The 15,708-nt window shown below is 46.8% G+C and overlaps 1 protein-coding gene across 10 annotated transcripts in view; it reads right to left on the bottom strand.

Annotated features, from left to right (window-relative positions):
- Positions 1-13,421, bottom strand: part of Tango10 (transport and golgi organization 10) — a 1,007,732-nt gene extending 994,311 nt beyond the window's left edge. For 2 of the 10 annotated variants that reach the window (XM_068373844.1, XM_068373848.1), the window contains exons 1-2: positions 13,000-13,243; positions 10,144-10,245 (exon numbers count right to left, since the gene is read on the bottom strand). The gene's annotated coding sequence lies outside the window, so the exon portion shown is untranslated. The other 8 variants (XM_068373845.1, XM_068373849.1, XM_068373850.1 and 5 more) reach the window with 7 other exon arrangements.
- Between the last annotated feature and the right edge of the window lie 2,287 nt (positions 13,422-15,708).

Raw genomic sequence — 15,708 nt, 5'->3', positions numbered from 1 at the left:
GATCCGAACTAGCTGCCTCCCCATGCCTAGTAACACGATGAATACCTGTTCTATTACGAAACTTTTCAAACCAACCCCTGCTCGCTTTAAATGTAAATGAATCACTTTCACTGGTACTCGGACTTTTCTTCACTAATTCTTCATAGATATGCAACGCTTTTTCACAAATGAACGCTTCACTAACACTTTCCCCGGCCAACTGTTTTTCTTTAATAAATATTAAAAGCAACTTTTCCATCTCCTCAATCACTTGTGGCCTTTGCTTAGTTACCGCCGTAACTCCCGTTGCAACATTCGCCTTCTTAATCATTTCTTTATGCTTTAAAAACGTAGAAATGGTCGACTTCGCCATTCCGTATTCTACCGCTAAATCGGACACTCGTACACCATTCTCATATTTCGCTATAATTTCCTTCTTCAACTCGATCGTTGTTCGCACTGTTTTCCTCTTCTCCTTCCCCTTAACACTCATTACTTTCTTGGGACTCATTATGAAAGCTAAAAAAGCAATTAAAAGCACTGAAAATCACTAAATCACAACGAATGCTGATCGCGCGTTGTCTGAGTGACGCTCTCGAGAGAACTGATGCTTCCCGAACAAGCGAGAGTGGCCGAGATGGCGCGATCATCACAAAGCCCATGCGGTCGTCACGTGTTCGGCTGGTCGAGTACCGAATTTTTGGTCGAGCACCGCAGCAAAAATTTCTCGAAAATTTTGGTCGAACTCCGAATTGTTCGAGTATAGAGTCGTTCGACTACCGAGGTATCACTGTATATATTTATATGTATACACATATACATACCTACATATATACATAAATACATGCATACATATATATATATATATATATATATATATATATATTACTGTATATATATGGGTTATGGAAAAAATCCGCGAAGTGGTGAATCCGCGAAGTAGCGAGGGTTCACTGTATACAAATTATCTACGAATTTGTCATTTGTTCCGTAACTGAATACAAACCATGCTATTTACATGGGGTGACTTAACCCTTAGGAAGGGTAGTAAGTCCCGGCCATACTGGCTTTGGCTTGCCCGGGGATTCCATATTCGAGTGATCAAGTACTCGGACAATAGGGAATCCCTGCTCCTCGCTGGCGGTTGTGAAACTGCCGCGGCCTACATAAGGTGTGTGCGAAGGTGAAAAGTGACTCGTCCCAGGCAGTTGCCCTGGAGTCCCTCACAAGGAAATCCAGGCTAGGACTCTCCCAATACCACCTCGTCAGGGTATGGGGACATAACAGTATTACACCTAATACTAGGAACACAAGGAAGCATGGTTTACCTGCAGTGGTTTGAGGTCAGCTGTGCAGAGAACCCAGGATGCTGCTTTCTCCGTGGGAGGAGAGGATGAAGAAAAGAATAAGGGCCAGACAGATCTTTTCATTCATGCAGACTAACACCAGGTAACAATGCCCTCAACCTTCTGCTTCTTGTCCATCAAGGAGCCTGAGGTTCAGACCAGCTGTTGTGAAGCCACCACAGGGCCGATAGAAACGTATCGAGCCTCCTGTGGGTCATGTCTTGCAGGTAAGGGGCTGAGAAGAAGGTCTGAGGCTTCAACATCCCCGCTTGCAGGACCTGCGTCACTGAAGATGCTCCATGAAGGGTAGGGACGTATCTAAGCCCCTGACATCATGGGTTCTAGGGCGATGCGATGGAGAAGGCTTAGGATTCAAGGCAGGGTGTAGCAACCTGCGAATCCAGGCCGAGACGGTACTCTTGGAGACCCTTCTCCTCGTTACCCAGGATCCACGAACTAGACTTAGACCTGGAGACGAACTGCAGCTGTTCTCTGAAGACACCAGCTCGGACTCCCTACCGGCAAGGTAGGAAATGGTCTGAGTCATCTGCTACAGGACGGAGACCCGAGCCCTGGAAGGAGTCGAATAGCGGGTCCGGCACTCCCGGATTCTGAGTCTCGGCAACAAACCTCAGGGACGAACCTGAAGTTGTCTGCCCCTAACCCCCTGAATGGGCGAAGTCGTAAGAGAGACCATGTGACTCGCTTGGCTGAAGATAGGCTAGCAGGAACACTGTCTACCCAGAAAGGTGGTGGTCTGGGGACTACGTAGTGGTTCGTCAGGGGGGTCTCTTTAGAGACTCGAGGACTCGAACCACGTTCTAAGGAGGAGGTCTCACCTTCGACTGAGGGCAGGAGAGGACAAGGCTTCGCATGCGAAGGAAGAGTTCCAGCGGGGGGAGAAATGATTGTCCCTAGAGCCAGGAGGCAAGCCTTAAGGTAGGGGGATAGCCTTTCACAGTCGAAACTGAAAGGCACACTTATCCCGCAATCCCACTAGGGGCTCTGCTATGCTGGAAGCGGCAACGTGTGGAGGGATGCCCTCTCCCCGGCACCAGTTACAGAAACTCGCCCTATCGCCTGGGAGATTAGGCTACTTGCGGAAGACTTGCGCAGGTGTCCAGGCCTCCTTTTCGCCACTTGTTGCGAAAATCCTCTCTCTTTGAGGAGGTGCTGGATAGACTCCTGGCGGGAAGAGGAGCAAGCTACGGAGGTAACACATCGATGGTGTCCCACCGTTGCTGGAAGGCCTCCTACCAGAGGGCCTTGGGATCCGTGACCGGGGAGCAGTACAGCAGGAGCTTGCAGCTCAGTGCTGTAGCGAACCGGTCCACAGAGGGAGCCCCACCGAGGCAGGACTTGTAGGCTACTTGAGGATCCAAAGACCACTCGGAATGTGGTGTCCGTGACACACTGCTCAGATTGTCGGCGAGCCCACTCCTTTGCCTGGAATCGAGTGAGCTGCCAAGGAGCCCGAGGGAGACTTGGACCATCCCGGTATCTCTACCGCAGGATGGGATGGTTGTACTGAAAAGTACCTCCTTGTCTGGGCCAGAAAACCATCACTGTGGTGTTGTTGATCCTCATAACCACAGAGTAGTCCGCCAGGCTAGGTGGAGCTACTGAAGAGCCAGAAACACAGTTTCCGTCTCTAGTAGGACTAGAGAAAGTTCTTCCTGGTTCTGACCCCCGGCCCGAGGACCCGTGGAACAGCACGTGGGCCTCCCCCCCCTCCTTTTCTTTGACACGTCCGAAAACAGCATCAAGTTAGGGGGAAGGACGAGAAGGTCCACTCCCTCTTGTAGGCCCTCGTCAGCTTCCCACCCCTATGGGTTCTTCTGTACCGGTTGTCCCCTAGGGGTCTCGGCGTCTGGGGAGACGCGCCCCCGACTCCCCCACGCCCTGAGTCGCCACTGAAGAGAACTCAACCTGTGGAAACCAGACGGGCCAGGGAGGGGAGACGTAACAACCTTGGGTTGGAGGGTCTTCTCGTGTGAGGAAAGGTTTCGCGACCTTCCTCTGCCTTGGTACCCTGACGTCTGAAGGGAAGGCTACGGGAGATAGGAGCCTAAGAGTAGGCTCGGTATACCAGACTCTGAGAGGGCTGCAGGGAGGACTCCTCGAGGACCACCATGATCTTTAGACCTTGGTAAAGTCCGAGGGGCTTGTCCCGATGACGAAGAAGGGAAGCCTTCGAGTTTGCCAGGATCGGCCAGCCACCCAGGAACGGAGTGGCTGGATGCCGATGCTGAGCGCCCGTGAAGAGATCCGAGAGGAAGTATCGGAGAACTGTTGAGGTGCCGTGGAGAGGCCGAAGCACAGCCCTTGAACTGGTATACCCGCCTTCCAGGCGGACTCCAAAGTACTTCCTTGAAGATGGGTGAACCAGGACCGGAAGTACGAGACCTACGGGACCAGTGTACCCATGAAGACTTGTGGTCTCACCGCAAAGCTGACCGCGTCTGCTGTCGCTATGCTGGACAGAGACTATTTGACAACCCTGTACAGAGTCGAGGAGGGAAGGAGGCGACTACGGAGGCCTCGAAACCCGTTGGCCACCTCTTGGAGGGGGCGCCTCTCCGACATGGACTGGACTTCCGCCCGGAGGACCCGTCCCCTCACCGATCCCTACCCAGGGAGGAGGGAGGGGCTCGAGACCAACCGGGACTGTTGAAGGAGACAAGCTCGGAGAGCTGGTCCTTGGCCTAGTCTCTGGCGCTCTCCATTCCCTAAGACCAGGGCAAGCTGCACTGGAGTAAGGGAGCCCTTGGGTGAGTAGAACTCGGTCCAGGACCGAATCCTTCCCTTACCGAAGAGGAATCTCTGAATCTGGGATCCCCTTGAGGTTTCTCCTGAGGGCCAGAACCTGCCAGAACGCAAGTTCTGACCCCTGGAGCTCATCCTCCTGATGGACTGGCAGCAAGGTCTCCCATTCCCGGAGGCTCTTCCTGGGAGACTCGTAGACATGCCCCAAGGGTCCAACTGGATCCTGTCGGATCCCTGCGGAAGACAGGGCCTCAGGATCCCTCCTAGGAGGGAAACAGGACCCCAGCGATGAAGGATGTAAGGCTTCGCCCCCTCCGCACGATAGGACCCTCAGGAAGAGGCGTAGAATCTCCCTATAGAGTGAAGGGGGAGAGGACCGGGTCTTCCGACCCTCCTGGGGATGGGCAAAGCTCATCCGTGGGGGAGGGGAGATGGAGACTGAGGAGGGCTCATCGCCTGCGTAAGGACTCGCGAAGGGACAGGATAGTCCTTGGGGAAGATACCATACCAGGGATTCCTCTCACCCCCTTCAGGGGGAGAGGCAGCAGCTACTGATTAGTGACCCCAGTCAGAAGGCACAGGCTCATCGCCTGTTTGAGGCCTCTGACAACAGCATCCCATCAGGGATGCCGACCAATCCTCGCGCTGACAGGGAGTCCCTCTGGAGAGAAGAGGATCGTTCGATCCTCTGGGGGATATGACACATGAGGGTTCGCCAGTAGAGAAACTGCAGTGAAGGGAGAAGAGACCTTTGACCTGTCCGGAAACCTCCCCCCCTCCGGAGAGGGCGCTGCTGGGCGCTGCTCTGCGCAGCGGGGGAGGGAAACGCGGAAGTGGCCTGACCGCCATAAGCCCTGATGTAAACAGGGCGCGGTCGTGTCGAAGAACGGTGCGCCAATCACGCTGACGATCGCACGATAAGCACAGATCTGGGTAGCGCGTGAATAAAGCATGCGTAGCAGATAACCGCGCCCGCATGCCCGCGAACCCGCGTGAGCGTATCGGCGACCGCGTGAACGATCCCCGCATCTCCGCGCGTATGAAAATCGCTGACGCTTGCGAGTGAAAGATCCTGGGCGAGGGAAAGCATCCCGAGCGCGAACGATCTCGGCGAAAAAAGATCGCCGGTGCTAGCGCCGACGGCGATTGCATGTGGGGAACCATCCCACGCGAGGAAGAATAACACAGAAGAAACGCTGACGATCTTCGGTGCTTACGCGAGTACGAAGATCGTCGGCGCTAGCGCGAGAGAAAACCGTAGGAGACAGTGGGCGGGGACCCATAGTACCCGCGTACGAAAGATCTCCAACTATGTAAGGCGATCGTCGGCGATTCGCGCGAGCCCAGACGATCTCCGACGCTCACGCGTAAGCGACGATTGTCGGGGCTCGCGCGCGAGAGAAGATAGTCGGCGATCACGAGCAGGAACCTCGGTGCCCGCGTGCGGACGATCTACGACGAACGCGAGCGGGAAACCGCGCGCGGACGATCCGTGCGATGATTGCGTGAGCCTCAATGGTCGCGCACGGGAAACTATCCTGCGAACGGAACGATTTTCGGCGCTCACGCGTACTGTGAAGATCGTCGGCGCTCGCGCACCTAGCGCCAAATCCGAAGATCGGCCGTAGGCGATCGCTTGCGGAGAACCGCGCGCAGATGGCCTCGTTGTCGTGCGCGGGAAACCATCCCGCGCACCGAACGATCATAGGAGCCTAAGCGTACTAAGAAGATCGTCAGCGCTTCCGCTTAGCGCCGGATCCGAAGATCGCCGGCTAACGGCCGTTGATGATCGCGTGTGGAAAACCATCCCGCGCACAGACCGATTCTCGGCGCTTACACACACTAAGAAGATCGTCAGCGCTTGCGCGCCTAGCGCTGGATCCGAAGATCGCCGGCTAACGACCGTTGCCGGGATGACGATCGCGAGCGGAAGGGCCTTGAAGGTCGCGCGCGGGAAACTATCCCGCACGCGGGCGATCATCAACGCTTACGCGTTAGCGCGAACAGAAGATAGTCGGCTAACGACCCGCGATGATCGCGAGATCGCGAGCAGGAAACCATCCCGCGCGCGGGCGATCATCAATGCTTACGCGTTAGCGCGAACAGAAGATCGTCGGCTAAACCGTCGACGACCGCGAGGTCGCGGGCGGGAAATAATCCCGCACGCGGGCGGTCTTCAGCGCTTATGCGTGAGTGAAGATCGTAGGCTCCTGCACAACAGAAGATCGTCGGAAATGGTTGAAGGATCGCTAACTCGTAGATCAGGAACTGGGATGTGTCCCTAAAAGGGGAAAGCATCCCCTGAAGAGGACCAGGAGGTCTACTTCAGTGCCGACGATCAACTGAAGGACTGCTAAATACTCCGAGGAGTGGTCTCTGTGAGGTGCCTTTCCCGCGAACGGGAGAGGTGGCCTTCGTAGAAGAGACTTAGAGACACCGAAGGCTGAACTGCTGGTGAGCGCCAGTTCGCTATCTCAGGAACCCCAACGATGTGCGCAAATGCGCAGGGAATGTTGGTAGCAGCCTAACTGGATACTGGAACAGGGAGTCTCTAAGGCAGTCTCAGGAACAGCAGGAACAGCAGTCGAGCGCTAGCGCGTAAGGGAACGTTGGCGCGCATGTAATACCTGGCACTTAAGAGACTTACTCAAGGTGTGAGAAAGTCTCTCCTGCCCCGAAGGGAGGAGCCCGTTAGATAACGGGGGCGTGGGCGCCCAAGGCGCGTCTGCAGTCAGGAACGGATACAGCAGGCAACAGGAACACTGAGGGACGAGAGACCAAGGGTCTAAACGAGCCTGAGTAGTTAGGCCCCGAGGGGATAGTTGCAAGACCCCGAAGGGTCAATGCAACGAGAAACCAAAGTTTCTCCGTCACTAAACACCGAAGCGTAGAAGTGACTAAAGTTACGAGAGCCCGAGGGAACTGCGTAACTAAGATCCGAGACCCCGAAGGGTCAGGGAAAAAGAGAAACCGAAGTTTCCCTGATACTAACACCGAAGTGCTAGTGACTGAACAGCAAGTTGTTGACAGGAACAATCCTCCGAACAGGAGTCTCTATGAGTGGTCTCTCTCGCGAACGAGAGAGGTGAGCACTTCGTAGAAGAGACGTGAAGGAGCCCCGAAAGGCCGTGAGATCAGCAGACGTAAAAAGGAACAATCCTCAGAAGAGGAGTCTCTGTGAGTGTCCTCTCACGCGAGCGGGAGGGGACACTTCGTAAAAGAGACAAAAGGAGCGATCCTCCGAGGAGGAGCCCTTAGCGCGGCCTCCCTCGCAAACGAGAGAGGGCCGGACTGATCCTGCAGCTGCTCAGCCCCTTGAGCGTAGCTACAGAAGCGACCGCTCAGCCCCGAGAGCATAGTCGCTATTACCATGGTCAAGCCTTGCAACCGCTCAGCCCCTTGAGCAATTCACAAGGGCGGTCGCTCAGCCCCAAGAGCATAACCGCCAAGGACCAAGGAAAAGTAAAAGGGAAGTTAACTAACTACTCTGGAGGCGAACCTCCTTATCGTTCTAGGATGCAAAAAGAGCTGGCAATAATCAGAGGGAACCTCTAAGAGAGGGGAACGCCCCTGATGAATGCCTGAGAGAAGGCAGCGAAGCCGACTCCCCAGGATAAACAGGACAGCTCTGTTTCGAAGGCACACACAACAGGCACGAAGAAACAGCATCGTAAACTGGAAAATAAAACAGAATAATTATTTAACAGAAAATTCCCCCGGGCGAAACTCCGAAGAGAAACCCCGAGGGAAAGAACATAAGAACGAAAGAAGGAGCCCCGAAAGGCCGTGAGATCAGCAGACGTAAAAAGGAACAATCCTCAGAAGAGGAGTCTCTGTGAGTGTCCTCTCACGCGAGTGGGAGGGGACACTTCGTAAAAGAGACAAAAGGAGCGACCCTCCGAGGAGGAGCCCTTAGTGCGGCCTCCCTAGCGAACGAGAGAGGGCCGGACTGATCCTGCAGCTGCTCAGCCCCTTGAGCGTAGCTACAGAAGCGACCGCTCAGCCCCGAGAGCATAGTCGCTAGTACCATGGTCTAGCCTTGCAACCGCTCAGCCCCTTGAGCAAGTCACAAGGGCGGTCGCTCAGCCCCAAGAGCATAACCGCCAAGGACCAAGGAAAAGTAAAAGGGAAGTTAACTAACTACCCTGGAGGCGAACCTCCTTATCGTTCTAGGATGCAAAAAGAGCTGGCAATAATCAGAGGGAACCTCTAAGAGAGGGGAACGCCCCTGACGAATGCCTGAGAGAAGGCGGCGAAGGCGACTCCCCAGGATAAACAGGACAACTCTGTTTCGAAGGCACACACAACAGACACGAAGAAACAGCATCATAAACTGGAAAATAAAACAGAATAATTATTTAACAGAAAATTCCCCCGGGTGAAACTCCGAAGAGAACCCCCGAGGGAAAGAACATAAGAACGAAAAAAGGTATGCGCCCCCCTCCCCCACCCGGCATGCCCAGGTGAGGGGGGGGGACGAAAGTTAACAAAACAGAATTATAACATGATAATTATGCAACTGACTTTGAATGTTCCAAGGATCACCGACCCCCGAAGGGATGTGAGCCCTGAGCTGAAAAGTTAAAACACAATTATATTCGTAAAAATAATTGAGACAAAAAAGACGAAATAGCGACTCGGTTCTGAGAAGCTATAGTAGGCGTAGTACGGAGTAAGAGGTGAACGACCTCAAGAGAAGGGCCGGACTTCACGAAAGGCAACCATGGTGGCCTAGAAGTGCAAGGCCGTGATCACGGAAAGATCGTGGTGGCCTAAGCCGGCGAAATCTAGCAGACGTACACAATACACACCGCACAACACCGAAAGCAAAGGAAACTTACATTTTCTATACACAAAAATATATATAAACATCAGAAATGTTTAAATATATCCAGTATAAGAAAAGGTAAGTTAAAAGACAAAACAATAATGGCCGTCAAGAGAGCATAGGAGCGGAAACCTCCGATCACTATGCGAGCCAAAAGTAAAGTGGAGTATTCTCCGGTGTGTGTGAGGGGGAGGGGTAGTTAGCTACCCCTCCCTACCCTCCCGCTAACTAGCGGTGGGGTAGGAAACCCTCGTTAAACTTTATGGCTCGTCATCGGCTGCGCCGAAGTAATCACCCCCATGTAAATAGCGTGGTTTGTATTCAGTTACAGAACAAATATGTTTTCCTATAGTAAATAACGTGATTTAACTGAATTTGACCTTCATTTCAACCGCAAACAAACAGATCAACCAATTCGACTAATTTTAAGTTGCCGAATTGGTTGCTATTAAAACAGATGAAATGAAGGTGAAAACCGGTTAAATCCCGTTATTTTCTACAGGAAAACATATATTTTCTGCTAAAATTATTAAATATAATGTCTTTTATTATATATATTTTGTTAAAATACTTAAATATAATGACTTGTTCAAATTCGGAGTCACTTCACTCACGTAGTACTGCGAATGATAACATTAGCAACGTTACCAACGGTACACAGCGTTACCAACGTTAGGGTGATACACAGCGTTACCAACGTTACGGTGGAATTACAAACGTTAGCAATGATACGGTATTATTATCGTGTGTATTTTAAAGAATTTTTCCATAGTGTATACCGTTTACACAATATATAAAAAAGTACAAAAAAGGTACAGAACCTAACAAACCCACCTAACCTAACCTAGTAGTTCCCAGGTCACAAACCCAATATAATGGCCTTTGTTATATCACTTCACTCACGTTACGGTAACGTTAGTACTGTTACGATAAAATTATATTTAATGGTTCTTGTTTCGCCATTAGCTCACTTCACTCACATGAAAATAAAACATCAAGCTCGTATGTACTGGCAAGCGGTAATGTTGAGCTGCGCACGCTAACATTAGTAATGTTGCGCCAACATTACTAAAGTTAAATATAATGGTTCTTGTTCCTCACTTACGATCACAGGAAAATAAAACATCACCCTCGTATGCATTGGCAATTGGTAATGCTGAGCTTCGCACTCTAACAAAATATAATAAAACTAACACATTAAAGTTAAAAAAATTAATGACTTACTTTTATGACTGTGATGTCGTAACTTAGGGGTAACGGAGGTGTTGTGACTGAGTCTGTGGTGTCTTAAGTGTTTTGCCTTAGATTAGCACTGCACTTGGAACACTGTAAAAGTTGATATATTACATTTCGTGATTTAAGAAAATTATCAACATTGGAATACAGTACATCAAAATAGTTTCAAGTATGGATTACTGAAGCGGTTACAATTTTCTAATACTTAGATCGTAAAATACGCAAAAGACAACACTTGAACTAACAAAGACGTGACTTGGGCAAAGGTTTCCACGGAAAAGGGCTTGTTGGAAAGTGGGGGTAGGGAAATATTAACCCCCCTGTGCAAACTTTACATACGTATGGGTTCGTGATTGGTTAACGGAAAAGCAACAGAGTCTAGAGAGTAAACATGAATGAACAGCATGGGAAACTTGTCCAGAGCAAGTATTTATGTGAAATCTGGGAGTGACAAAGTAATAACAAAATGTATAAAAGTAATATATGAAGATAAAATGGAATGTATGATAAATAATATTTGATGGGTATATAAAATGAGGTGATTTTATAAGGTATCGGATAATAAAACGAGTAATACTGGGGTCAAACGTAATATGTATACGAGGGTATTACATAGCTAATCAAGTAATAGACTTGAACAGAGCTGGTAAAGAGACGAACAGTTACATTTCAGGATTAGAGAAGAAGAAATCCTATTGGTGGAGGAAAAGTCTCTGCGCAGGGAGGAGGGGTTTTTGCACAGAAAGTTGAAACCTGCTATGTACAAACGTACGTATAAGAGCGTCTACAACGGGCAAGTAGAATGAGAAAAATTATATGAAAAACAGTGCTAATGTTAGCATGATACGTTAACATTTGATCTACATTACACATTGGCAGCACTGGTTACTCTATTTTTTCATGAGACATAGTCTTTGCAACGGCGCCTCCAAAGTTTATCCAGCTATACTGTTTTGTATTTTCGGGTAGTCCTGATTTGCTTATTATCGCTCCGACTGTTATCTTGTATAGAATAAAAACGTTTGGAAATGGTCTACGAATCTTAAATATGTGCTTAAACGCACACTTTTATGTTTTTAGCCGAAAACCCTAAATTACCTGAAAATTTGTGACTCGAGTTCTTACTCCGGCCACGAATCTTCTCGCTCCCGTAGTAGGTAAGGGGGGGTCCGGGGGGGCGAAGCCCCCTGGGTAAGGATACGGCTTTTAGCATAGGTTAGGTGGGTTTTTTAAGTTAGCTTCTCCTGCCAAAATCGTTTTTAGAACGACGGCCACAGTTCAGAATATTCCAGTTTTCTATGAACTCGATTTTAGAATGACGGCCACAGTCCGCCCCACTTTATAATATTACCATTTTCTATGAATGAAAACGGATCGGTATTTTTGTAGTGAATTACATGGCAATGTAACCTAGGAAAAAAAACTACTGTTTCTTATAGAAAAAAATTACGCTCTCTTCAAAAATGACACTCGTTTCCGTCGCAAATGAATAGTTTCAGAAATATAAATACATCTATATCCTACGATAATGGGGGACCCCCAGTGGGAACTCAGGGTTTTGGGTGGGGAAAACATACTGGGGAAACGATATATAATTGTTTTCCTATAGTAAATAACGTGAATTAACCGAATTTAATGTTCATTTCAATCGGAAACAAACAGATCAACCAATTCGGATAACTTTGAGTTGCACGGTGTCACTTCTCTTACGAACGAACGATAACATTAGCAACGTTACCAATAATACACAGTGTTACCAACGTTAACGTATGGTACACAGAGTTACCAACGGCACGCTGACATTACTAAAGATAGTAATGATAGATATTTCCATATGTATTTTAAATAATTTCTCCATATAAGTTTTACTCAATATATAAAAAGTACAAAAAGGGCACAGAACCTAACAAACCCACCTAACCTAGCCTAGTAGTATGACAGGTCACAAAATAACATTTGATCTACATCGGACGTTGGCAGCACTGGTTACTGTATTTTTTCATGACAATCTTTGTAACGGCGCCTCCAAAGTTTATCCAGATATACTGTTTTGTATTTTCCTCCGGTTATTATAATTTCAAGAAGGTAATGTATAGAGAAGAAAAGGCTTGTTTTACATTTATATATCGATTCCCCAGTATATTTTCCCCACCCAAAACCCCGAGTTCCCACTGGGGGTCCCCCATTATTGGAGGATATAGATGTATATATATTTCTGAAACTATTAATTTGCGACGGGAACGAGTGTCATTTTCGAAGAGAGCGTAATTTTTTCTATAAGAAAAAGTAGTTGTTTTCCTAGGATACATTGCCCTGTAATACACTACAATGAAACCAACGGATCTGGCCGTCACCCTACAAAGGCTCCGTATTTTCCTCCGTTTATTATACATTCAAGAAGGTAAAGTATAGAGAAGAAAAGGCTTGTTTTACGATTATATATCGTTTCCCCAGTATGTTTTCCCCACCCAAAACCCCGAGTTCCCACTGGGGGTCCCCATTATCGTAGGATATAGATAGATATATATATATATATATATATATATATATATATATATATATATCTGAAACCCTATTCATTTGCGACGGGGACGAGTGTCATTTTCAATAAGAAAAAGTAGTTTTTTCCTAGGTTACATTGCCCTGTAATACACTACAATAATACAGGAAAACAAATTTTCTGTTTGAAATGTTTCCCCGTCCGTAAATATAATTTTACCCATTTCAATTACTTTTTTTTTCCATTACCGTAGCCTATGGGCAACTTGAGAAATTTTATCAGGGAAAACACGAGATGTCTCTTACATAAACATGTAATAACTGTAAAAACTATTGCATATTTACCTTGAGAATGCCGAGTTTCCTATCAAGACAATTGTTTCTTCAACTACAATTACCTCCACTTTATTGAATAGCAACAACTGTAAGGCGTTGCTAACCTTTGCACAACCGTCGAAAATTGTTTACCTACACACAATTTTCAATACAGGTATATGGTAGTTCTGCATATCATTCACAACCGTAATCTAATTGAAACATAACACAGAAATGGGGCTACAAATTATGCGGTAAAGAAAAGGGGAATTCGACCTGCCTTGGATCAGCTGTTTACTGTTTACAGGGTCACAATCAGAATCAGCATTGGCAAACTACCAAGGATCGAGTTGCTTATCCTGCCAAAGGTGCCAGATGAATGAATGAATGATGAACCGTGAACGTTCGTTAGTGACAAACGTGCGTCATCCGGCATATGACAAATTGTACCTGCACCACAATTGACCACATCTGAAATTTGCAATATATGTTTGAAGCCAAATCACAACCAGTAGAGAACCCTACTCTTCTATATATACAATTTTACATCTAGCTTAATGTGAAAAAAAAATGTAAGTAAAGCTCATTGAGTTAGTCTTATTTCAGGTACATTAAAGTGGATATGGCAATGTTTGATTTCTTTGGAAAACTTTCTTTTCTTTTTATATCGTAGTTTACATGCGGCACAACACGTAGGGTCTATTAATGCTAGTAATTGTGTTTAATAATAGGCTTATTAATATTTATTCGAATGGTGAATTCACAATGGTTATACTATACAGTAAGTAGCCTAGATGTTTATTTATTTATTTTTCCTACACTGGGTTGTTGCCTGCTTTAAGCTTTATAAAGCTCTCGAGATATTATTTTACATAAAAATTTAACGTTATCGAGGATGCAATATATTGTTACGTTCAGACTACCTCTACAGAAAAATGCAGTGCAGACCCAAAGCTTCAAATACAAACATAAAACGAATCAATGCCCTACAGAAAAGAAAGTCATCTGCACCAATTATGCAGAGGGAGACCATAAATACACGACTTGCAAATTGCAATTCACAGACCTCAAAATGCATAAACTTGCAGTGGTCCCCACAGAACACTACAAGCCTCCTACCCAATAAGGAGGAACATGATAAAAGAAGAAATAAAAAAAAAAACGCAGGGAAGGCACACGAGCCACACAACCAGGATAATCTTATACCAGCATGCCCCCCTCCCCCTAAAGGAACAGCAGATAATAATCTTGGTCTACCACTTAATGCAATGGTGACAATCTATACAGCCTTGATCAGCGCTCACATACAGGAAGCCATTGATCCAGGATCATTCGAAAAACATTAGACGAGGTCTATGAATTAAATGGATTACCAAAGGTAAAGCTGCCGAATAGAATTGCAGAAAGCAACAGACAAGTCCTTGCCTACTTAGAGATGATGACCCAACCAAATTCAGACAAAGATAAACCCTGAAACTCCCCCCAGAAGCAGAGGTCACAGCAGTGGACTCTGAAAAGGAGATAGAAGCTGATTAATAAACGGATTTTGAGCAAAGCGAAAAATCAATTTTTGGGTGAGAGTGCCATGTCGTCCTGATGGAAGGGTTCCTTTAGGTAGCCTTCTAAGGGATGGATATTTGCTACAGTGATACTCCAAGAGAAATAAACCGGTCTCCAGGATTCTAACTCCTGGCGCGAGTGTCCAATTAAGAATATCGCATAATATCAGGGGACGTATTTTTAGATACGACACATAGCAATCTTCACCCCCAAATAGATTTAACTCTTTGGTGTAAGGGGGAAGAGTGGCGAAAGGAAGGGGGTGCCGATCTAGGTACCCGATGTATTGGTGTGCTACTGTCTTAAGCACACATTTGAGTATGAGTTGTTTTCAGATGTATTTAAATGGTTTATTGAACACATCTTAGTGGTTTTTAAGTTTTATTGTGAATAACAACTGAGTTAAACATCTCCATCACTGGAGGAAGCTGTGTTGGTCCACATGACCAATTCTGGTGAAGTTTAGATATGAACTGAACAAATTACCGATATCACAAATATCGTATACTTGCTTTTTCTTAACCAAGTGACGGAATCGGAAGACACCTGCATCCGGTGACGTCACAAACTTTCACACGAAGAGACAATGTGTTGACACTAAGAAAGAATGGCAACTTAGCATCTTACATCCTGCTTACAATTTGAGTTGACCATAGCAAATCTCACGGTCAGCTCTTCCAACCAACATGACATATTACGTCATTTGTTTTAAACATGTAATATTACTATTCTAATCATTACATAAGCTCGGCCAGCTATCTCAATTTTTTTACAAAAATTTAACAACAAGCCGAAACATGGTTATTAGGTGTGACTGGACATACGTATCATTCTTTGTTCAAAACTAGCTATATCCAACTGAGGACGAATGTCCAAATAGGCACATCAAAAATAATAACAATAATGCATACAAAAAAGATATTACCAAAGCAAAAAGAAAAATGCATGATAAAACCAAGATCATATATATGGTACATTGCTAGCAAATGATTACATGGTACCAAAAAACAAAACAAATTCTGACTTACAAATGATTCGGTAACTTGATAAAGAATAATTGTTACCTTTGTCAGAAACAAGATACTCAATTTTTAGTGCACAAATACGAATTCCTGGTACGTACACGTACCACGGTTTCGTACATATATATATATATATATATTTATATATAGGGCTGAT

Source organism: Palaemon carinicauda, chromosome 5 (genome assembly GCF_036898095.1).
Source record: "Palaemon carinicauda isolate YSFRI2023 chromosome 5, ASM3689809v2, whole genome shotgun sequence".
NCBI classification, from domain to species: Eukaryota; Metazoa; Arthropoda; class Malacostraca; order Decapoda; family Palaemonidae; genus Palaemon; species Palaemon carinicauda.
This window is presented reverse-complemented; position numbering and strand designations above follow the sequence as displayed.